We start from the raw sequence: 25,255 nt of genomic DNA on the forward strand, positions 1-25,255 counted from the left end.
TTGAATAAAAGAACATACTCAATGTGAAAAAAACTGCAGCATTATTAGTCCAGTCGTTTTCATGTGTTTTAGCTGCTGCATCCCCTCCACCACCATCCCCTGATGTCCTGGGAAACACTCTCACAGCTAGAAATCAGTGTGCAGGTGGATTACCATGGAGGTACTCAGGAGTAACACCTGGAAGGGAAGGAGGGCAGCGGGGCTGCGCAGAGAAGGAAGGTAAGTTGTGAGACAGCTTTAACACAGGCCTCTGCCAGTCCCTGAGGGAGCTCTGTAGCTGGGATGGCCCTTCAGTGATCTCTTGAATTGAGGCTGGGGACTAGATCTTTGTCACTGGATGTGAGCTACCCCTATCATTGGGATCCCAGCCATCATCAGGCCCATCCATAGCAGCTGGGGAAACGAGTGCCCCAATCCAAAAAGCAAGAGTCTGGGCAGCACACCACAGCATCCACTATGCTAGTCAACCCTTAGCATAGGAAACTGCACAGGGAAGTCCAATATAAAGCACAGTCAAGCAGAGATGCTCTGGTTACAGAGTCCAACTCCACTCTTGCTTTTCCTATCCTCACTTACCCCAGGGCAGCTTTGAAGAATGCATATTCATCTCAGAGTCTAGAAACAGCCCTCAGAAGTGCTTTGCCTTAATCCTCAAGAATCCCCTCATCTGAGACCCTAGAGCAGTCCCTTTGGGGAGTGTATTAGTCCGTTTTCATGCTGCTGATAAAGACATACCCAAGACTGGGAAATTTACAAAAGAAAGAGGTTTAATGGACTTACAGTTCCACATGGCCGGGGAGGCCTCACAATCATGGCAGAAGGTGAAAGGCATGTTTCACATGCGGCAGACAAGAGAAGAGAGCTTGTGCAGGGCAACTCCCCCTTATAAAACCATCAGATCTCGTGAGACTTATTCACTCTCACAAGAACAGCATAGGAAAGAACTGCCCCCATTATTCAATTACCTCCCACTGGGTCCCTCCTACAACATGTGGAAATTCAAGATGAGATTTGGGTGGGGACACGGTCAAACCATTATCAGGGAGGCTACTCCCCACCTCAAACTAGAGACTAGTCCTGCTGTCATTCCCTCTCTGCCTCAGCTAGCAAAGCCCATCCACCACTACCTCGACTCTCCTCTTGGAAAGGAGCCACACCACCTCAAGGGAAGCACTTAAGTACCTCATGTCACCTCTTCAGATATTATTTTGATTGGAATGAAATGATCTGAAAATTAGGATCAAAGATCCTTTCATTTTAAATGGTTCACTCCTGTGGAGATTATTCAGGTTTTCTTCCTCAGACATCTCCACAGCATACTTGGCTTCCTCTTTGAAGAACAATATAATTATAGAAAAAGAACAGAGAGCACCACGCAGATTGAAATGACAGGTTCTTAGTCCTTATAGAAACCTCAGTGTTGAATCCAACAGCATTCAGATGCCCTTTCATTCACCTTCCAGTGTAAGCCTTCTCAAAACTGGAAACTTTTTCAAAGAGGCATAACACCTGATTAAACTTGCCTTTCTTTCAATTAATCAATCACCTTCCCTGCCTCCTGTTAAAGAGGTCATTATGTTGCCTTCTTACCCATTTGTTTTCCTCAAAAATCGCCTCTCTTGCCCCACCGGTGAGTTTCTCTGAGAACTTTGTTAAAATAGAGAATAATATACTTGAGTCACTTCTATGATATATTTTTTAAATGCTACTGGCTTCCCCAAATGGTTCATATATCACATTCATCATGTATGAGCTTTTTCCATGAAATGAGGCCAAATTTATATTCACAGTACTCCTCTTTTCTTCTTCCCTGACAATTTCCTCCCCTGTGCTCACCCTTCTGCCTCACTCCCTCAACCACCACACATACCCAAACCGCTAAGAGCAATTCCAGGAGGGAATGTACGCTTCCTTGTCCCAATGGAGCACTTTTTGCTCATTATTTTTGCTCTACAGTACATTTGGCTAGACGCCTACTTATTCACCCTGCTTGCTCAGCTAAAGCATGTCATCTGGGAAGATTTAAATTATCAAATTCAGGAAAGTGGTTTTAGGACAGTGTTCGAAAAGGCAGACACATTTGTTGACACATGTTACAGATCCACAGTTAATGTCATTTCCAGGCATCTTGTGCCAGGTTCTCTTCTTCATCAAATACCACAATAAAAAGAGGTGACACATGAAGGCACAAAAGCAGCTCACATAACCCAGAAGCCAACACACTTAGCAAGGACTACAGAAAAAGTGCCATCTTGCCTGACAGATACAACTTTTTCTTCTTAGTTCTGTTCTTTTCTAAAAGGATAGGGAATGATTGGTTATGTTACTTGGGTTTGTATATTAGAAATTCTGGAAAATAGAATGCAAAACATTCAGTTGTGTAAGTGGGAAATTTTAAAATTTCCATTAAATAATATGGGTCCTAACTGCAGTGATCTTTAGTTCTCTATAGAAGCCCAAGACTCCACTACTTCTCCAACTCTTCATTCAAGGGGGAATCTCTTTTTTTTTTTTTTTTTTTTTTTTTTTTTTTGAGACGGAGTCTTGCTCTGTCACCGAGGCTGGAGTGAGTGGCGCTATCTCGGCTCACTGCAACCTCTGTCTCCCGGGTTCAAGCGATTCTCCTGCCTCAGCCTCCTGAGTAGCTGGGATTACAGGCGCCCGCCACTACGCCCGGCTGATTTTTGTATTTTCAGTAGAGATGGGGTTTCACCATATTGGCCAGGGTGGTCTAGAACTCCTGACCTAGTGATCCTCCCATCTCAGCCTCCGAAAGTGCTGGGATTACAGGCATGAGCCACTGTGCCCAGTCTCAAGGGGGAATCTCTATGCCTACTTTTTAGGATAAACTCAACAGACTCAATAGTCAACAGCCTTTGTCTTTACTTCCTTACACTGGTAACTTATGGGGCTGTTTGACAAGAATCATTCAATGACGTGTCAATGCCATGACCACATGCCACCGCAGAATGAAACATCTTCCCAACACCGTAGATTTCTTTCCCCCAAGGGCTAACACTTTTGATTTTATGCGTAAATCATTTGTAATAGAGACATTCAAGCTCAGGTTCAAAAAGACTGGAAGTTAAGCTCTTAGAATTCATAGAGGTAATTTAGTCATATGGAGATCAGATAAAAGCAGAAAAGGAGTATCTATTTACCTCAGGACTTTTTTTTTTTTTTAAACTAGAAGTTTGACCCAGGTTTAAAATTAGACTTTAAAGCTTACTGAGGTTTTTATCTTCCTTTTCTCAGCCCCCATACTTTCTACAGCTGTGTCTACCAAGATTTGAAAGGCATATTCTTGAAAGTCATAGACATCTAGTCCAATATGTGTAGCTTAACTGGAAGAGGCGTCTTCATCATATTCATCAATCACATAATCAAATTAATTTTATAAATACCATGTAGGAAACACTGGTTATTTAAATCAAAGTTCATAAACACATGTCACCTAGAAATACTTACAGAAATACATCCAGAAATATGTAGAAATACGTCACCAGGTCTAACTAAAGGAAATATGGAGAGGTGCTTTGCGTTTTCAAAGAGACAATGGTTGATGCTTTCATCTACACTAACAGTAAAAAAAAAAAAACACAATCTCTTTATAAAATGCATCATGCATAAGCCCAGACTGAGTGGTGTTTATAAAGCAATGTTTTGAATAGGCCAAAAATGAAAGACTTTCAGAACTAGAAGGGATTTTCTAGTTATATCCACTTTATTTTTTCAGATGAAGCAATGGAGAGCTAAATAAATGAGAGAGGAAGCATTTACCCCTACTTTCAGAGAGAAACTCAACAGACCCAAAAGCCAAGTCTCTTCTTCTCTCTACTTCGGCTGAAATTTGTGAATCTATTTTGACAAGAGTCATCCAATGAAGAGTCAAGCTGTGACTACATTCCGTGTCAAGCCACATCAGAATGATTTTCCCCAGGTCCCCTTGTTCAAAGTTCAGTGAGTTTTATTTGGTACTACTCCTTTAATAGCATTTATTTTCCATCAAATAATACAATATCCTGCTTTGCAAATGAGCAACAATGAAGCAGATAGAGAATATTAAGTTATCCACAAGAAGTTGCTTACTTGGAGATGTGAGTGGTCAGAGACTTCTCATATCCTGTGGTCTGATAGTAATCATTCCTCTTAATGGGGATTGAATATCGATTCTGAGGGAAGAAATCAGAAAGCCATATTCATGATGGTTTTAAAAAACACGGACAATGATAGAGTGCTTTTCTTTATTTTTAAGAAATATCAACTGAATGTGTACTTTATTATATAATTAAATAGCCACTGTAATTTTCATGTCTTTTGGTAATTTATTTTCTTCTACATTATAGGTTAGATTTAATAACAAGGCCACCTAAATGAATATCTTGTGACTTTCCTGTTTAAGTATTTGCCAGATCTAAGTTATTTGAGATATCAGATTTTCTAACAGTGAAGAGAAATCAAAATCAGCTCTTATCTAGTAAGCTCACTTTAACATGAATGGAATCTTGAAGTCAGTACTTTCAATGGGGAAATTCTTGCTGGTATGTCTTCTACGCCACAATTATTGAAGGATGAATACTTCTTATTTCCATTTAAACTACTTTTCTACAAAATGGAATAGTAAAAAAATAAAGTTCAGCTTGTCTCACACAAATAATATAAAAATACAATACATTTAGGGATCCAGTGGCGACTGACATCTGAAATTATAGCAATGCAATGAAGAAAATAATGTGAGTCCCTCAAATTGTCAAGATCCAACTGAGAAAAAGATCAAAAGTGAGACTGAAGGTACATGCTAGATTATATTCCTAACAGGCAAGGTTAAGAGTTGACGGTCAATCGCAGCCACTATCTCTTTTGGATTTTACCTCATTTTTAAGTTTTTTAAAACACAAGGCTATTGATACAAGGGCAAAGAAAAGCTATAAGGAGAAACCATAAAAACTGAAATTTACAACCTATAAAAGACAGTTCAGAGGAAACTTAATTTTGGCATATAAAGTCTTAACCAGCCTATCAGATGCCAAACACAGTGACTATTTCTTCAAAAGATAGATAAGAAAGCTCTGAGCTTAACTGCAAAATAAAGCAAAATAAATTTGAAACGAGTGTCATCAAACCACCCTCCTTACTTTGTTTTAATTATAGAAAAACCAGGAGTTTGTGTGTACAATAGCTTGCCAGGAAAAGATAGCGAAACTTAAACACCAGGAGACCTTTCAAGAAGCAATCACTATAACTGAAGTCTTGAGGGGAATTGGAGTATTAACAGAAGATAAACCTTAATGAACTAAAAAGGCTTCAATTATTCTGATTTTTTAAAGTTTTCTGAAACTTTAAATGTTGTACAGTGAAAAATAAATTAGAAGGGTCCAAGCAAAGCTATTTTTTTCCCATAAAACCAAAGTTCAGATCTATATTTTTTTTAATATTTGAAAGACTTAATTTTTTTTCTTTAGGAAAATCCAATGGCCTCGGCTCTGGCCTAAAGTTGATTCAGCTGTTCCTAATAACGTTTTAATGCTGGTTTCTTAAGGCATCTGGGAAGCTTCCAGAAATTTCAGTAAATGTGAAGATCCTCACTGTACACCAAGAAAAAGAGACACTGCTAATGCCAAAATGTACTATCTTCACACTGAGTGTCTAAACAGCATGTTTTCACATCAATATTTTTCTTTGAAAGATTTAAGAGATTCAGAAAAAACAAATTCACTACATTAGATTTTATTTCCCACATGAAAACTGTTAGCTTAAAAAAGAATTGTCTTCATTTTTGGTTGAGTTAGTTGGTAAAATTTAAATTAAAATTACATTTAATGGCTGGATAGAGGGACAGATGAACAAATTAAGAATAGATCAAATAGAACAATGGTAGAAAGTAGGCTGTGGAAATATGTGTTCACTATAAACTTTTTTCCAATTTTATACTTGGACATTTTCGTAATTAAATGACGGGGAAGAAAAATCACAGTTAAGAAAGAATGACCATTCTGAATTTTATCAACCAAAAAAGGCTTATTTCACCAGCCACAAACCAAACAGCAAATAATTTTCCAATGAGTTCATAAGTGATTAGCTCACATTGTTATCGGATGGAAGGTGTTGACTGAGTTGTCCAGGTTCTTGGCATGTTGAACAAAGAATTGAACAAAACACACAAAGCAACAAAATAACAAGGCAAAGAAAGACAAAGAAACAAAAGAATGGAGTAAGGAAAGTACAAATTCATTGAAATGAAAGTACACTTCACAGAGCAGGAGCAGGCTCAAGCAAGTGACTCATGACCTTGCCAATTACAATCTCCTTTAGTGTTTTTATTAGGCTAAAAGAATTTGGTAACACCCCTAGATTACCTTTAGAGGCTTCCAATTGGTTACACTCTATGAAGGATTGGCCCAGAACCAATCAGAGGCTGAAGTGAAGACTTGACCCTTGGCCAATCAGAGACTGAAGTGGAAACCTCTATCTTCTTGTCACAGGGGTGAGGATGTGGCCTGTATGCTGCCCATTCTTGCCTAGAACTGGCTGCACCTGCTGATCTCTTGCTTTTGTGAACTGGCTGCACCTGCTGTTCTCTTGCTTATGCCTTAACCCTGGGTTTCCCTAATTCCCTGTTCTCCTGCCTCAACATTATATAGGGACATTAGATCAGTAAGGTTGGGTCTGAACTGAAGAATTATTTGGCAGATATTCCAGGTCAGAAAATAGATGGACTGTGGATAAGGAATGAATAATACTCATTCAAAAAAATGTATATCTTAACCTACCTCCAAAGCCTGCACCCTGGAGACAGATTAAGTACTCAGAAGACCCAGTGATGTCTAAGGAAGAAAAAGAGTAGACAGGTCCAAACAAATTAGGACCACAGGGGTTCATAACTCCCTCCCCAGGTACCTCTGTACCAAAACCAGGTTGTTCTCTCTTTACCCATGATTGGAAAGGTCTCTATCAGTTGAAATCACCTGGCAAGGACCACAGTGTTCAGCAGACAACGCGAAAACACCCAAGGTTTGCAAAACTCCGGATGGGGAGGACAAATTCATTGGTAGATAGGGAGAGCTGGGGTCTACCATGAGATCAGGTACATCAACAAGAGCCTGTAGCCCACACTGGCCAGGGAAAGTAGTGTAGGCAAACAGGGTTGTACCTTCTGATCCTTTCAGCCACAAATCTTGTTGTTTGGCTATCTGAGAGAGGTAAGAGTTTTGGGATGTTTTGCAGGTAGAGAAAGGCTGAGCTCCATAGAAGTCAATGATACCAGATAACCGCAGAGCAGCAGTTCTCCATGATTTTGACCTCAAGACCCCTTTACGGGCTTAAAAATTATTGAAAACCTCCAAGTGCTTTTGTTTACAAGGATCACCTATCAATAGTTACAATATTCAAAATTAAAATGGAGATTTTTTTTTTTTTTTTTTTTTTGGGACGGAGTTTCACTCTTGTCCAGGCTGGAGTACAATGGTGCAGTCTCTGCTCACTGCAACCTCTGCCTCCCGGGTTCAAGTGTTTCTCCTGCCTCAGCCTCCTGAGTAGCTGGGATTACAGGAGCCCACCACCAGGCCCAGCTGATTTTTGTATTTTTAGTACAGATGGGGTTATACCACATTGGTCAGGCTGGCCTCGAACTCCTGACCTCAGGTGATCTGCCCACCTCAGCCTCCCAAAGTGCTGGGATTACAGACATGAGCCATCACACCCGGCCTTACTAATTTATTTTTAAGATGACAATAATAAACTCACTATATGTTAATGTATATAAAATATAAGTAAGACAAAATATTTTCAATATAACTTGTAGTTTCTAGACAACACTGTTATTCACTCGTAAAAGAAAGAGAATGGAGAAGAAAAGTAAATATCTTAGAATAATTATAATATTGTTTTGATCTTGTGGACCCCCTGAAAGAATCTTGGTCCCCAACCCCATATTTCCTGGAACATACTTTGAGAAACACTGTCATACAGGCAATGGCTAAGACTTTGAGAGTTCTTTGTAACATCTGCCATTGTAAAAGTTGTCTTCATATTGATAAGTATAGTTTATATAAATAAAAATCTTTGTAATAGTAATGAGCTTCAAAGAGAGGTGAGTGATCAAGTTAATTTGTGTATGACACCAAACAGAGCTTAAAAAGATAGTTTTGAAATAGCAGGCAGATTATTCAAATTTGAATTCTTCAAGGCACTTAGCTGTCTTCCCCTTCCAAGCCTTTAAAAGTTACTTTTTAATGGTTTAGCAGCTTGGAAACACAATTATAAATAATTTCCTTATGTGCCAAACCTCGTAATATAAACAAATTGATTAGACCCAACCCAAGTTGCCAGTGGCTGGGAGACTGGTCTTTACCATTCAATGGACATCTAGACCTAGCCTGCCTCTCTGGGCAGGTCTCACAGAGCCCACAGACTCCCCAGACACAGCAGGAGCCACGCTACTGTTCCTACATTCATGCCCGCTCTCTCCATAGCAAACTCCTACTTATTCTAAAGACCAGCCAAAATTGTATTTGGTCATCTTTCAGCGCTTCTCATTTTAAAACTCAGAAATTCTCAACCCTGGTTTTCAGAAAGAACAACCTGAGCCACAGGGAGGAAGTGACTCTCCCAGGATCCCAGACAATTAATTGGCCTAGACAAGAATAATATGAAGGTCATTTTTGATCATTGTCATTCACAGTTCAGTTGTCTCCTGTGTCTCCATATGCAAAGAAGTCTACATTCCTCACTCAAGAAGTCAAATGTATTTGTCTTTCATGCTAAAACTAGAAGGACATTCATTTATAATATATTTTGTTTTCGTACCTCACCAAAACAATGCAATGTTCTATGACAAACACGAGTTGTGTTTAAATCTGAACTCCAAGTTGTTCCAGAGCAAAGGTTATGTCCTGTATTTCTTTGGCATTTCCTCTATGGATTTATATAGTGCTCTTTCACAGCAGTGACTCCTGAAAGATTAAAGAATCACTCTGTTTTTTTCTCCTTTTCAGAATTATTTAATTTTAGCCCTAGTTTTGGTTCATTCATTCAGCCAGCAAGCATTTATTAGATCCCAGTCACATGGGTGAGACATTGGATATATATGATCTTCATGTGCCTTTCTTACATCCACAAGGAGTGCCAGAAGGTCATGTGATCCTGATAACACTGCTGTACCTCCTTACCCCAAATCCTCAAATCCTCACCACAACTACATACTAGAAGACCATTAGGAAGAGCCCCAATGGGTTTACATCACTCATGCAAATAGCCACTTTCTCCCATACAATTCCACCCTATACGAGTTACTGCTCTTCCCTAAATCCTGAAACCATTCTGCCAGACCTTCTGTAACTTATAGCAAAATCAGCCAATTATTCAGCTATGCTTAAAACATTCCTTTCCAATGACAGCCATTGAACGATGGCTTCCATAAAGCCCTCCTAAGTGTAGACTGCGTTCTCCTCCACACCTGTGGATCTCTCAGCCGGGAGGTGAGGTCATAGTCTTCATTGCTCACCATTGCTGCTGCCAGACTTTTGTCCTTCCAACCTCTTTTTTGTTTAGACCCTGTTTTTTGTACTTATATATTAATAACAAACATTTCTATTAATTTAATCTATAGTTTTATTTTTAATGTTGCCTGAATATACAGCAGTTTAACACCTATTGTTGGAGATCGACACTATTTTCAGTTTTTAATCATATAAACTATATTGCCATGAACAACTTTGTGACTAAATTTTAGCATAGTTTTTGGTTGTTTCCTTAAGACAAATTACAAAAAAGGTAATTACCCTTGAGGCTTTTACAACTACGTCCAAGTCCTAAAACCAGAATTCAGCCAAATGACACCAAGTAGGAATCATTCTCTCATTGGAGATACTAGTACCAAAAATTTCTGTTGTTATAATTAAAGATTATTTCAATAAGCTAACATTTATTGAGTACTTTCCTTTCATATATATACACACACATATATATGTGTGTGTGTGTGTGTATATATAAATATACACACACAGTTCTGGGATACATGTGCAGAACGTGCAGGTTTGTTACATAGGTATACACATGTCATGGTGGTTTGCTGCACCATCAACCCATCATCTACAATAGATATTTCTCCTAACGCTATCTCTCCCCTATCCCCCCATCTGCTCACAGGCCCCAGTGTGTGATGTTCCCCTCTCTGTGTCCATGTGTTCTTATTGTTCAGCTCCCACTTATGAGTGAACATGTAGTGTTTGCTTTTCTGTTCCTGTGTTAGTTTGCTGAGAATTATGGTTTCCAGCTTCATCCATGTCCCTGCAAAGGACATGAACTCATTCTTTTATATGGCTGCATAGTATTCCATGGTGTATATGTGCCACATTTTCTTTATTCAGTCTATCATTGATGGGCATTTGGGTTGGTTCCAAGTCTTTGATATTGTGAGTAGTGCTGCAATAAACATACATGTGGATGTGTCTTTAGAGTAGAATGGTTTATAATCCTTTGAGTATATACCCAGTATTGGGAGTGCTAGGTTAAATGGTATTTCTGGTCCTAGATCCTTGAGGAATTGCCACACTGTCTTCCACAATGGTTCAACTAATTTACACTCCCACCAACAGTGTAAAAGTGTTCCTATTTCTTCACATCCTTTCCAGCATCTGTTGTTTCCTGACTTTTAATGATCACCATTCTAACTGGCATGAGATGGTACCTCACTGTGGTTTTGATTTGCATTTCTCTAATGACTAGTGATGATGAACTTTTTTTTCATATTTTTGTTGGCCGCATAAATGTTTTCTTTTGAGAAGTGTCTATTCATATCTTTTGCCCACTTTTTGATGGGGTTGTTTGTTTTCTTCTTGTAAATTTGTTTAAGTTCCTTGTAGATTCTGGATATTAGCCCTTTGTCAGATGGATAGATTGCAAAAATTTTCTCCCATTCTGTAAGTTGCCTGTTCACTCTGATGATAGTTTCTTTTGCTCTGCAGAAGCTCTTTAGTTTAATTAGATCCTATTTGTCAATTTTAGCTTTTGTTGCCATTGCTTTCGGTGTTTCAGTCATGGAGTCTTTGCCCATGCCTATGTCCCAAATGGCGTTGCCTAGGTTTTCTTCTAGGGTTTTTATGGTTTAGGTCTTACATTTAAGTCTTTAATCCATCTTGAGTTCATTTTTGTATAAGGTGTTAGGAAGGGGTCCAGTTTCAGTTTTCTGCATATGGCTAGCTAGTTTTCCCAACACCATTTATTAAATAGGGAATCCTTTCCCCATTGCCTGTTTTTATCAGGTTTGTCAAAGATTAGATGATTGTAGATGTGTGGCATTATTTCTGACGTCTCTGTTCTGTTCCATTGGTCTATATATCTGTTTTGGTATCAGTACCATGCTGTTTTGGTTACTGTACCCTTGTGGTATAGTTTGAAGTCAGGTAGCATGATGCCTCCAGCTTTGTTCTTTTTGCTTAGGATTGTCTTGGCTATATGGGCTCTTTTTTGGTCCCACATGAAATTTAAAGTAGTTTTTCCTAATTCTGTGAAGAAAGTCAGTGGTAGCTTGATGGGGATAGCATTGAACCTGTAAACAACTTTGGACAGTATGGCCATCTTCACTATATTGATTCTTCCTATCCATGAGCATGGAATGATTTTTCCATTTGTTTGTGTCCTCTCTTATTTCCTTGAGCAGTGGTTTGTACTTCTTGAAGAGGTCCTTCACATTCCTCTTTGTAAGTTGTATTCCTAGGTATTTTATTCTTTTTGTAGCAATTGTGAATGGAAGGTCACTCATGATTTGGCTTCTGTTTGTCTATTATTGGTGTATAGGAATGCCTGTGATTTTTGCACATTGATTTTGTATTCTGAGACTTTGCTGAAGTTGCTTATCAGCTTAATGAGATTTGGGGTTGAGATGATGGGGTTTTCTAAGTATACAATCACGTCATCTGCAAACAGAGACAATTTGACTTCCTCTCTTCCTATTTGAGTACCCTTTATTTCTTTCTCTTGCCTGATTTCCCTGACCAGAACTTCCAATACTATGTTAAATAGGAGTGGCGAGAGAGGGCATCCTTGTCTTGTGCCGATTTTCTTTTTTTTTTTTTTTTTTTTTTTTTTTTTTTTTTTTTTTTTTTTTGAGACGGAGTCTCGCTCTGTCGCCCAGGCTGGAGTGCAGTGGCGCGATCTCGGCTCACTGCAAGCTCCGCCTCCTGGGTTCACGCCATTCTCCTGCCTCAGCCTCCTGAGTAGCTGGGACTACAGGCGCCCGCCACCGCGCCCGGCTAATTTTTTGTATTTTTAGTAGAGACGGGGTTTCACTGTGGTCTCGATCTCCTGACCTTGTGATCCGCCCGCCTCGGCCTCCCCCAAAGTGCTGGGATTACAGGCTTGAGCCACCGCGCCCGGCCTCTTGTGCCGATTTTCAAAGGGAATGCTTCCAGCTTTTGCCCATTCGGTATGATATTGGCTGTGGGTTTGTCATGAACAGCTATTATTATTTTCAGATACATTCCATCAATACCTAGTTTATTGAGAGTTTTTAGTGTGAAGGGGTATCGAATTTTATCAAAGGCCTTTTCTGCATCTATTGAGATAATCGTGTGTTTTTTGTCATTGGTTCTGTTTATATGGTGGATTACGTTTATTGATTTGCATATGTTGAACCAGTCTTGCATCCCAGGGATGAAGCTGACTTGATCATGGTGGAGAAGATTTTTGATGTGCTGCTGGATTCGGTTTGCCAGTATTTTATTGAGGATTTTTGCATCAGTGTTCATCAGGGATATTGGCCTGAAATTTTCTCTTTTTGTTGTGTTTCTGCCAGGTTTTGGTATCAGGATGATGCTGGCCTCATAAAATGAGTTAGGGAGGAGTCCTTTTCCTATTGTTTGGAATAGTTTCAGAAGGAATGGTACCAGCTCCTCTTTGTACCTCTGGTAGAATTCGACTGTAAATGCATCTGGTCCCGGGCTTTTTTGGTTGGTAGGCTATTAACTACTGCCTCAATTTCAGAACTTGTTATTGGTCTGTTCAGGGATTCTATGTCTTCCTGGTTTAGTCTTGGGAGGGTGTATTTGTCCAGGAATTTATCCATTTCTTCTAGATTTTCTGGCTTATTTGTGTAAAGTTGTTTATAGTATTCTCTGACGCTAGTTTGTATTTCTGTGGGATCAGTGGTGATCTCCCCTTTATCGTTTTTTGTTGTGTCTATTTGATTCTTCTCTCTTTTCTTCTTTATTAGTCTGGCTAGCAGTCTATCTATTTTGTTAATGTTTTCAAAAAACCAGATCCTGGATTCATTGATTTTTTGAAGGGTTTTTTTCGTGTCTCTATCTCCTTCAGTTCTGCTCTGATCTTAGTTATTTCTTGCTTTCTGCTAGCTTTTGAATTTGTTTGTTCTTGCTTCTCTAGTTCTTTTAGTTGTAATGTTAGGATGGTGATTTTACATCTTTCTTGCTTTCTCCTGTGGGCATTTAGTGCTATAAATTTCTAAACAATGCTTTAAATGTGTCCCAGAGATTCTGGTACATTGTGTCTTTGCTCTCATTGGTTTCAAAGAACTTATTTCTTTCTGCCTTAATTTTGTTATTTACCCAGTAGTCATTCGGGAGCAGGTTGTTAAGTTTCCATGTAGTTGTGTGGTTTTGAATGAATTTCTTAATCCTGAGTTCTAATTTGATTGCACTGTGGTCTGAGAGACTGTTTGTTATGATTTCCATTCTTTTGCATTTGCTGAGGAGTGTTTTACTTCCAATTATGTGGTCAATTTTAGAATAAGTGCGATGTGGTGCTGAGAAAAATGTATATTCTGTTGATTTGGGGTGGAGAGTTCTGTAGATGTCTATTCGTTTCACTTGGTCCAGAGCTGAGTTCAAGTCCTGAATACCCTTGTTAATTTTCTATGCCATTGATCTGTCTAATATTGACAGTGGGGTATTAAAGTCTCCCACTATTATTGTGTGGGAGTCTAAGTCTGTAGGTCTCTAAGAACTTGCTTTATGAATCTGGGTGCTCCTGTATTGGGTGCATATATATTTAGGATAGTTAACTCTTCTTGTTGCATTGATCCCTTTACCATTATGTGATGCCCTTCTTTGTCTTTTTTTATCTTTGTTGGTTTAAAGTCTGTTTTATCAGAGACTAGGATTGCAACCCCTGCTTTTTCTGCTTTCTATTTGCTTGGTAAATATTCCTCCATCCTTTGTTTTGAGCCTATGTGTGTCTGCACATGATATGGGTCGACTGAATACAGCACACAGATGGGTCTTGACTCTATCCAGTTTGCCAGTCTGCGTCTTCTAATTGGGGAATTTAGCTCATTTACATTTAAGGTTAATATTGTTATGCGTGAATTTGATCCTGTCATTATGATGCTAGTTGGTTATTTTGCCTGTTAGTTGATGCAGTTTCTTCATACTGTCGATGGTCTTTACAATTTGGCTTATTTTTGCAGTGGCTGGTACAGGTTGTTCCTTTCCATGTTTAGAGCTTCCTTCAGGAGCTCTTGTAAGGCAGGCCTGGTGGTGACAAAATCTCTCAGCATTTGCTTGTCTGTAAAGGATTTTATGTCTCCATCACTTATGAAGCTTAGTTTGGCTGGATATGAAATTCTGGGTTGAAAATTATTTTCTTTAAAATGTTGAATATTGGCCCCTACTCTCTTCTGGCTTGTAGGGTTTCCACAGAGAGATCCACTGTTTGATGGGCTTCCCTTTGTGGGTATCCCAACTTTTTTCTTTGGCTGCCCTTACCACGTTTTCCTTCATTTCAACCTTGGTAAATATGACGATTATGTGTCTTGGGGTTGCTCTTCTCAAGGAGTATCTTTGTGGTGTTCTCTGTGTTTCCTGAATTTGAATTTTGGCCTGTTTTCCTAGGCTGGGGAAGTTCTCCTGGATAACCTCCTGAAGAGTGTTTTCCAACTTGGCTTCATTCTCCCCGTCACTTTCAGGTACACCAATCACATGTAGGTTTGGTCTTTTCACATAGTTCCATATTTCTTGGAGGCTTTGTTCATTCCTTTTCATTTTTTCTCTAGACCTGTCTTCACACTTTATTTCATTAGGTTTAACTTCAATCTCTGATATTCTTTCTTCTGCTTCATCAGTTCAGCCATTGATACTTGTGTATGCTTCATGAAGTTCTCATGTTGTGTTTTTCAATTCCATCAGTTCATGTATGTTCTTCTCTAAACTGGTTATTCTAGTTAGCAATTCCTCTAACCTTTTTTCAAGGCTCTTAGCTTCCTTTCATTGGGCTATAACATGCTTTTTAGCTTGGAGGAGTTTGTTATTACTCATCTTCTGAAGCCTACTTCTGTCAATTTGTCAAACTCATTCTCTGTCCAACTTTGTTCCCTTTCCGGCAAGGAATTGTGATCCTTTGGAGGAGAAAAGGTGTTCTAGTTTTTGGAATTTTCAGCCTTTTTGTGCTGGTTTTTCCTTATCTTTGTGGATTTATCTACCTTTGGTCTTTGATGTTGGTGACCTTCAGATGGGGCTTTTGTGTGGATATCCTTTTAGTTGATGTTGATGCTATTCCTTTCTGTTAGTTTTCCCTCTAACAGTAAGGACCCTCTGCTGCAGGTCTGTTGGAGTTTGCTGGAGATCTACTTCAGACCCTGTTTGCCTGGGTATCACCAGTAGAGGCTGCAGAACAGCAAAGATTTTTGCCTGTTCCTTCCTCTGGAAGCTTCGTCCCATGAAGGCACCCGCCAGATACCAGCCAGAGTTCTCCTGTATGAAGTTTCTGTCGACTCTTGCTGGGAGGTGTCTCCCAGTCAGGAGGCACAGGGGTCAGGGACCCACTTGAGGAGGCAGTCTATCCCTTCGTGGAGCTCAAGCACTGTGCTGGGAGATCTGCTGCTCTCTTCAGAGCTGGCAGACAGGAACATTTAAGTCTGCTTAAGCTGCGCCCACAGCTGCCCCTTCCCCCAGGTACTCTGTCCCAGGGAGATGAAAGTTTTATCTATAAGCCCCTGACTGGGGCTGCTGCCTTTCTTTCAGAGATGCCCTGCCCAGAGAGCCTTCCAATATCTTTAACACTCAAAAGCTTTGACACTCATGTCATCCTGGCATCAACATATATTTATTTATGTCCTTGACACTGACCTGGGCAAGCTAGAGTTAAACAGTTCTGCTACTCTGGAGCTTACAGCCTAGTAATCGAGAAGCATAAAAAATAAATTAGTTAAATATATAGTATGTTAGCTGATGATAATTCCTATAGGGAGAAAGAATCCAGGAAATAGCACATTAAGGTGGATGGGGAGGTTGATTCTGAGAGCATGATCAGAAATGATGTTACTGAGAAAATGAAATATGAACAAAGACCTGGATGAGGTGAAGGAGGTGAAATGGTGTTAATATCAGAAGAGACTAGCATCCAAGTATAGGGAATGGAAAAAGCCAGGGTCTTAAGAGGAAGGTATGCCAATGTATTCAAGAGACAGCAAAAACACCGGGAAGAAGTTTGCCTGCTCACCTCCTAGTTACAGTCACCTGGGTAACACAACTGCTTCATTCCTAAAGGTTTTTCTCCTGGCCCTTTGATACTGTCTTTAAAACCATCATAACTCTTGGTGATTTCAATACCAACATAAGTGCTACTTCAATATGCTGCCCTCTCAGTTCCTTGAGCTCCTTTTCTCTTATAACCTTCTCCTACTCTGCCGTCCTCAGAACCCTACTTCTTTACCCAAGTCTTAGCTTGGGTTGCTCTTAAAAACAGGTCTTGAGGAAAGGACTTGGATGCAAGTAGCTTGTTGTAAAGCCCACCTCAGAAACATTATAAGGGAATATGAAAGTGATACAGGGAAGAGAGAAACACCACTAAAGAAATGTTAATATGGGCCGGGCGTGGTGGCTCATGCCTGTAATCCCAGCACTTTGGGAGACCGAGGCAGGTGGATCACCTGAGGTCAGGAGTTTGAGACCAGCCTGACCAACATGGTGAAATCCCGTCTCTACTAAAAATACAAAACTTAGCCAGGCATGGTGGTGTATGCCTGTAATCCCAGCTACTTGGGAAGCTGAGGCTGGAGAATCACTTGAACCCAGGAGGTGGAGGTTGCAGTGAGCCGAGATCATGCCACTGCACTCCAGACTGGGCAAAAAGTGCAAATTCTATCTTAAAAAAAAAAAAATTAACATGTTGGTTACCTGTTGGGCAACTGAGGCTGAATGCCCCCCTGGGGATCCCTTGAGAAATGAGATGGGAAAGGATAACGAGGTACACATCATCTATTTCTGCCCCTTATTAACAGAGGTTTCCTCCTGGATCTTTAACTTTCACAATGCAGAAAGCCATCAGCAGGAGCATGTTTAAGCACTGTCATAGTAGATCAGCAGAGTAAGTTGTGTCTTGACATATCCCACATTTATTCTTTGATTGCTTGCCATCGTCTACTAGAATGTAAGCTTCACAAGGGTGAAAACCTTGTAAGTTTTATTCATTGATATATCCTCAACACCTAGAAAATTACCTCCAGCCTGGGCAACATGGCATAACCCCATCTTTACCAAAAAAAAAAAAAAACCAAACTTCGCTGGCTGTGGTGGTGTGTGCTAAGCTACTTGGGAGGCTGAGGTGTGAGGAGCACTTGATCACAGTGAACTATGATTGCACCAGTGTACTCCAGCCTGGGTGGCAGAGCCAGACCTTGTCTCAAAGGAAGAAAAGAAAAGAGCAGCGGGTGCAGTTGCTCATACCTGTAATCCCAGCACTTTGGGAGGCCGAGGTGGGTGGATCACAAGGTCAGGAGTTCAAGACCAGCCTGGCCAAGATGTTGAAACCCGTCTCTACTAAAAAAACAAAAAAAATTAGTCGAGCATGGTGGCATGCACCTGTAATCCCAGCTACTCAGGAGGCTGAGGCAGATAATTGCTTGAACCCAGGAGGCAGAGATTGCAGTGAACTGAGAAAATGCCACTACACTCTAGCCTGTGCGACAGAGAGAGATTCTGTCAAGAAGAAGAAGAAGAGAAGAAGAAGAAGAAGAAGAAGAAGAAGAAGAAGAAGAAGGAGAAGAAGGAAGAAGAAGAAGAAGAGAAGAAGGAGAGGAGAAGAAGAAGAAGAAGGAGGAGAAGGAGAAGGAGAAGGAGAAGAGAAGGAGAAGGAGAAGAAGGAGGAGGAGGAGGAGGAGGAGGAGGAGGAGGAGAGAAGGAGGAAGGAAGGAGGAGGAGGAGGGAAGAAGAAGAAGAAGAAGAAGAGAAGAAGAAGAAGAAGAAGAAGAAGAAGAAGAAGAAGAAGAAGAAGAAGAAGAAGAAGAAGAAGAAGAAGAAGGAGAAGAAGAAGAAGAAGAAGGAGAAGAAGAAGAAAAGAAAGAGACAGAAAGAGAGGGGGAAAAAAGAAAGAAAGTAGAAAGAAGGAAGGAAGGAAAGGAGGGAGGGAGGGAGGGAAGCAGGGAGGGAAGAAGGAAAAGAAAGAGAAACGAAAGAAAATTACCTGGTATATAGTAGATAATCAACAGGTAAATCAATGATTGGATATGTCTCTACTATTCTGGAGTCATTATCTTCTTTTTATCAACATTATTATTTCTATGCAATCAAATGCACAGACTTTAAGTGTATACTTTGATACATTTTGGCAAATGTATAACCCCTCATCAAGATACAAAACATTCCCATCTCTCCAAAATTCCATGCCCCTTTCCAGTCAATCCTCTAGACTCAGGTGACCGCTGATATGATTTCTGGTGCCATAGCTGATGTGTGCCTGCCCCAGAGCTTAATGTGATTTTCGGAAGTTAGGCTCTGGTGTGTAGATGTCTTCCTAGGTATGTCTTGGTGTTTGGATGTGTCTAGGTTTGTTGCTCATCTTGATCATCCTACTTAGCCTTCACTTATCATTGAGTTCTTATTTTTCATCAAATTTGGGGGATTTTCAGGCAATATTTCCTTAAATGTTTTTCTACCCATTCCCTTTCTCCACTTTTCCTAGAATCCTAATTACTCATAGGCTCAACTGCTTCTTATTGCCCTACAGGTCATTAAGATTCTTTGCATAGTTTTCCGTGTTTTTTTCTCCATGTACTTTGAGTTCTATTAGTCTGTTTTCAAATTCATTTATGTTTTCTTCTGTTGTGTCCCATCTGCTGTTAAGTCTATCAACTGAATTCTCTAACTATCTTTTATTTCAGTTCTAGGGTTTCCATTTTGTTCTTTTTTAGTTTCTAAACTACTTCTGAAGGAAAATTTACTATATCTTCATTCATTATATCCATCTTTTTCTATATATTCTTTAAATGTTTAACATGATTATTTTAAATTCTGCTAACCCAGTGTCTGAATAGTCTGTGACTCTACTATTGAGTAATTTTTCTCTTGACTATGAATGACTTCTGTGTTTTTATAACTGTTTTTTAAATTGCAGGCCGGACTTTATGTCTGAAAGACCAGTAGAGACTGAAATCTGGGGCTGGGATATGGCTTTATTTCTACTAGCACAGCTTCTGAATATGAAGTCCAGGAGTCTAAGAACTGTCTTTGTTTTTCAGACTACCCTTTATATTTCTGCACTGTCACGGGACAAATGCCTTTGATCTTAGCATGAGGTGAATTGAGTGGGGATTTGGTTACAGCTTTTTTTAGACTCAGATCACATTTACCTACAAACGCTTTGAAGATGAGTCTAGGCCTCTCCCTCTAGTAGCATCCTCAGGCCAAATTTTGCAGGACTTCAAGATTTCAAGTATGTGAGATGTTTAGCCTGCTACACCTTGAGGCTGTGAAACTGCAGGAATATAAAACTATGAAACTCCAAGACCACTTAATGCCTCAAGGCTGTGAGAATGCAGATCAGGAAGGTGAAGAATTATGTGTTCAAGAGTAGGGGATTTTGAGACTGTGAAAATGTGAGATCATAAGATTGCCTTCCATTCTTTAAAATAGATGTTCTTTTTTAGAGCAGTTTTAGATTCACAGCAAAATTGACCAGAAGGTACAGAGATTTCCCACATGCTCTCTGCCCTATACACATACAACCTACCCTACTATCAGCATCCCCAACCAGAGTAGTATATTTGTTACAATTGATGAACCTACATGGACACATTATTATCACCCTAAGTTTGTAGTTTACTTCAGGGTTCACTGTTAATGTTGTACATTCCATGAGTTTCAACAAATGTATAATGGCATGTCTCCACCTTTATAGTATCATATAGAATATTTTCATTGCCCTAAAAATCTTCTGTGCTCTGCCTAATGAATAGTGATGACCCTCTTTACCCTTCTTAGCTTCAACCCCTGGCAACCACCTATCTTATGTTTTCCACTTTTCAGCCATTGCTTAATGGTGAAAGTCATCTCAGAGAGTTTGGAACTCTCTATATCCAAATCTAACACAATATCATGCAGGTCTGTCAAAGACCAGTTGCTTTTTCCTAAGCTGAATAAAGATCATCCTTCTCTAGCTGGCTTTCTCTGCCCAACCTTCTCCAATCTCAGAAACTGGTTCCATATATGAAAGTATCCTCTGTCCCTTGGTACCAGGAAGGTCTTGTTACTGACAAAGCTGGTCCCCTAAAAAATAGGATCTTTCCCTTTTGGTGTCATGAAAGCAATACACAATACCAAAAGTGTCAAGCAGTGCAGGCTTTATTCAATGGCCATGGAATTGAGAAGAAGCCTCAGGCTCATAAATCAACTTATCAGGTCATGAGAGCCAGGAGCACACAAATAAACGGCATCTTCAATGAAGGGTTTGGGCATTTACAGCAAAGGGAAGAATATTCATTTATGACTTTTCTGGGAATAGGCAGAGGACTTCTTGGAATTGGAGTGCTGCCTTCCTTTTGGTCCTTTTATAGTTTCTTCCAGTCTTTGTCATGGTGATTTTCAACTGTTATGGCAATAGTGGAAGTGTAGTTTAGCATAGAAATTAGATTATATGACGTCAGAGGTTCTTCAGATGTCAGATGAGCTGCCATCTTGGATCCCACGATTTCAGTCAATTTGATCACGAGGAGGATCATCTGACTGCAGACATTCTGTTACTTAAAGATAAGTAGAGTTAAGGCAGGGTAGAAATCCAGGTAGGTCATAGAATTTACACTGGGTAACGATCTCATCTTTTGGGAATTTAGTTCTTTTAGATTTCTTTGCATTCACAGCTAATTCATATTTTAAAGGAAAGTATAATTTTTGGGTATATATAAACATTTCTTATTTCATCAGGAAAACAGGTTTGGCACACACTCCTACATTTTAACCTGAAGTGGAAGCCAATTGTTCTTAATAGTAGTTAAAATTTAGTGTAGGGAAGATGATGTATAATTTACTCCTTGTAGCCTCCTAAATGACCAAGCATGCTTTAGTAACAAGAACCATTTTCACAAAGGGATAAAAATGACATATGGTACTTTTTCAAGACAAAGAAAGAGGAATAAATGCTGCCTTGCAGTCTAGTAATTGAAAAATGGCTACATTGCTGCTGCTGCCACTGGAAAAGCTACATCATCTGTCTAAAGTAGAGACCTCTATTGTTACGTATTAAAATAGCATTTACTATAAATGGAATTGGTTATAGGCAGTAACTATTTGTAATCAAACTTTCATAAAGATTTTTGGTCAGTGAACTGAAAATAACCACAGACGTAGAATGCACGGGGTGAGCTCTAAAATGTGTGATCCATCTTGGTCAAAGTTCTCCTTCCTTAGCTTGCATTAGCATCATGGATTTTAATGTAAATGCAGAATGGTTATCAGTCTATCAGTATGTTCTACAAATAGCTCTGAATACTTTATGGTTTAGAAATACTCTTTCAAGAGAGTGTCATCTGGAGTAATTTGCTACTATGACAGCAAAATACTCCCTCCCCCAGGCTGGATGGAGCTAAAAGAGGTGGTTTCTCTGTATCAGAACACTAGACTGGGAGGTAAAAACATTTTAAAGTATCATTAGTCTGCGAGAATGCTTTCTTGCCCTGGCATGTCCATGACCAATCAATCATATAGTATCCCTCAACAAGGAAAAATACAATTTCTTTTAATGGTTGTCATAGATGAAGACTTCTTTCCATGACATTTGTGTGTGCCAGCTGAATCAGTCTCATAATTATTTTTGTGAATTTGTTCAAAGAAAGTTTTAGTTTTATTAGAAAATAAATTTTGTGCATTCTAGGGATATTGATCTTCTAGGAATTGATGGCAGAAAAAAAAAATACCCTTCCCAAGATGTCATCATTTTAAATGGAAATTCTTGATCTATGATCAAAAAAAAAAAAAAAAAAGAAAAAGAAATTGTTAAAAAAATTTTCTCTTATTTATTAACTTTTGTGGCGTATTAAATTGGAGTCCTTTACCCTAATTACCCATCAGCAACCCTCTCACCCAACACAAGCACACACACATACTCTTTCTCAGCACTATGGTATGGCAGGCACTGGTCGGGCAATATTAACACCAGTACCCTAGATGAGGAGTCCCTGAGTTTGGAAAGTGAGATCATTTCCCTCCGTTTCCCTGGCCACACTCTTCATTCCATCTTTAAAGTATTTAGTAACAGAGGAGTAGTTTGAATATTAACACATCAGTCTGAATTTTGTCCTAAACAAAGCTCAGCATACATCTAAATAAAGGTTGTCACCAAGAAAAGTATCCCTGCAGGAGGCTTTGCTTCTGCTGTGTGAAGATTTTTGACATTTCTCACTGGGGGCAGCTTTTAAAGCCTTTGGGGCCACACTTGTTTCAACAGCAGTGATGGGACAGCACAATTTTCCATGAGTAGCAGATTTTATATTTGAGTACCTTTGTAGTGGAGAACTGTCTTTTGTTTTGGAAAGTACCTTATAGGGCACATATGGATGGAAAGATGGTCTGTGTTCCACAGCCTACAACGGTGGAGTTCAAAGTATTTTGACTATTATCTACAGAAAGTAACATGTTTTACAACATAATGGAATCTACCACAAAATTTCACCTTACAATGAGCAACACACTTGAATATTCTCTATTTGATTCTTTTTTTTTTTTCAATGCTTGTTTCTACCCACATGCAATACACTGAATATTTGTGTTGCCCTGAAATTCATATGTTAAAGCCTAAATCCCCAATGGGATGGTGTTTGGAAGTAGAATCCTTGGGAGATAATTAGGTTATGAAGGTAGAACCCTTATGACTGGACTACTGCCCTTTAAAGAGGGACCTGAGAGAGACAGAGAGAGAGAGAGAGAGAAAACAGGTGGGTGGGGGAAGGAAACTCCCTAACCCCTTCCGCCATGTGAGCACACAGCAAGAAGAGCTCAGTCTATGAAGGAAGCAGACCCTTGCAAGACATGGAATCTGCCAGCACCTTGGATATTGAACTTTCCAGGCTCCTGTACAATGAGACACAAATTTCTGTTGTTAATAAGCCACCCACTTTAGCACTTTTTTATAGCAGCCCAAAGGGACTAAGGCATCATGGAACAAACTTCTCAATCCACTAATTGGTTACTACCTGCAACTTGAAAAGCAATGGTCTAGAAGAAATCAGCAAAGCAAAGAGAAATCTAATCTGCTGTGAATAAAGAATTGACAGGAATTTGGTGGTGAAAGGAGGAGTGGGGAAAATGAGAAAAAAGACAAGTGGAAACTGAGGAGCGTGATCAGAGGTTAGACACTAGAGAAACCAGCCAGGGAGAAATTCTCAGTGACAAAATGCATGATGACTTCTAAGAGGAGGGTTAATGTTCCCTTTTCAACTACCTAGAAACAGTATTATAAGTGACTACCCCATTGCTATAAAATGTCATTAAAATTGTGCTGCATTTACAATTTTGTATTTGTTGCATTTTGGAGACATAGAATGGGGCTGTATGTGCATAAGGCAGAAGAAAAAGAACCCGTAAACTTGGCAAGACCATTCAAAGATTGAAATAGTTCAGTCAAGTAAAGCCCAGAGCAGCAGAGATCACAGAAAACAACCTCTTCCCTCTTCTGATGTTCCTCTGAAAAAGAAGGAAGGAAGGAAGGAAGGAAGGAAGGAAGGAAGGAAGGAAGGAAGGAAGGAAGGAAGGAAGGAAGGAAGGAAGGGAAGGAAAGGAAGGGAGGAAGGGAGGGAGGGAGGGAAGGAAAGGAAAGGAAAGAAGGAAAGAAGAAAGAAAAGAAAGAAAGAAAAAAAGAAAAGAGAGAAAGAAAGAAAGAAAAAGAAAGAAAGAAAGAAAAAAAGAAAGAAAGAAAGCAATAGAGAGAGAAAGAAAGAAAGAAGAAAGAAAAAGAGAAAGGAGAGAAAGAAAGAATTAAAAAACCTTCAGAGATATTTCAAGGACACTGATGTTTTAGGACTTGTGGTGTGAAGACAAGTCTATTTTCTTTGGATCTCAGAGGGTAGAGTGTTTGCAGATAGCATGTGAGTTGCACACCCTTAATTTTATTCAGAGCCAAGTCAAGTGATGGAGGACAATTATCAAGCTTCATGTTTCTGTTTGGAGGAAAATGTTTCACAGAAAGCACACTATCCCTTGAACTCTGTTACAATGAAAGCATCAAATACAGAGACTTAGTTCAAATCCAGGTCTCTGCTTTGCACAGACCTTCCTGAATACTTCAGAACCTGATGGCCAGCCTGCCTTTGTAAAGATAAATTCTGCAGAGCAGTCTTTGAGCTCAAATAAACAAATCAACTTTGTCTTCACTTGTGCTAATATAGGTGTCTGACGTTTGGTTTTGATATTTGGTTTCTACATAAGAGTAGGAAAAAATCTGTTGGAATCAATATTTATTCTTACCACCTCTGACCACTGTGCTGGTTTAACCCATCTAATCATCTAGTTCCTAAATCAATCTTGACCAAAGTGAGCCAGAGATCAGTAGGCTTTTATTTACCAGCTGGTGCCAACTGAAACTACTCACTGCTAGTAAATCCAGCATCCAGGAAGGCCAGGGCGAACCCAGATTGTCCATCTGGCCATCGCACCTTGACCATCAGGTTGCTCTTGCTCTTCTGTCCCAGTCTATCTAACAAGAGCTCTGCCTAAATTCTTAGGGAGACCCATCCAAAACTCCAGTCAGCTTGACTACATCCCTGGGCCCCTGCTTAGCCCCTGGGTCCTCAACTCAGCTATAAGCAGGAATCCTTCCAAATTGCATGGGATCTGTCCCTTCCCCATGCCACACACACATCCTCAACTAACACTAATTGATACCCTTCCCAAGAGCCTGGAGTACCAGCTGTCATATCCCATGCCAGGATCAGATCTTCTTCGAGGCCAGCACTGGGGCAGATCAAGTCTGGGCATGATTATTTTAAAGGACACCCTTCCCCACCCCACCACTTTCAACCACAAGCTGGCCCATGTGA

General features: G+C 39.7%; 1 protein-coding gene across 1 annotated transcript in view; it reads left to right on the forward strand.

Moving 5' to 3' along the window:
- Nucleotides 1-25,255, forward strand: part of LOC126962727 (60S ribosomal protein L12-like) — a 990,727-nt gene that overhangs the window by 490,542 nt on the left and 474,930 nt on the right. The window lies entirely within an intron of this gene.

Source organism: Macaca thibetana, chromosome 9 (assembly GCF_024542745.1).
Source record: "Macaca thibetana thibetana isolate TM-01 chromosome 9, ASM2454274v1, whole genome shotgun sequence".
Taxonomy (NCBI): Eukaryota; Metazoa; Chordata; class Mammalia; order Primates; family Cercopithecidae; genus Macaca; species Macaca thibetana.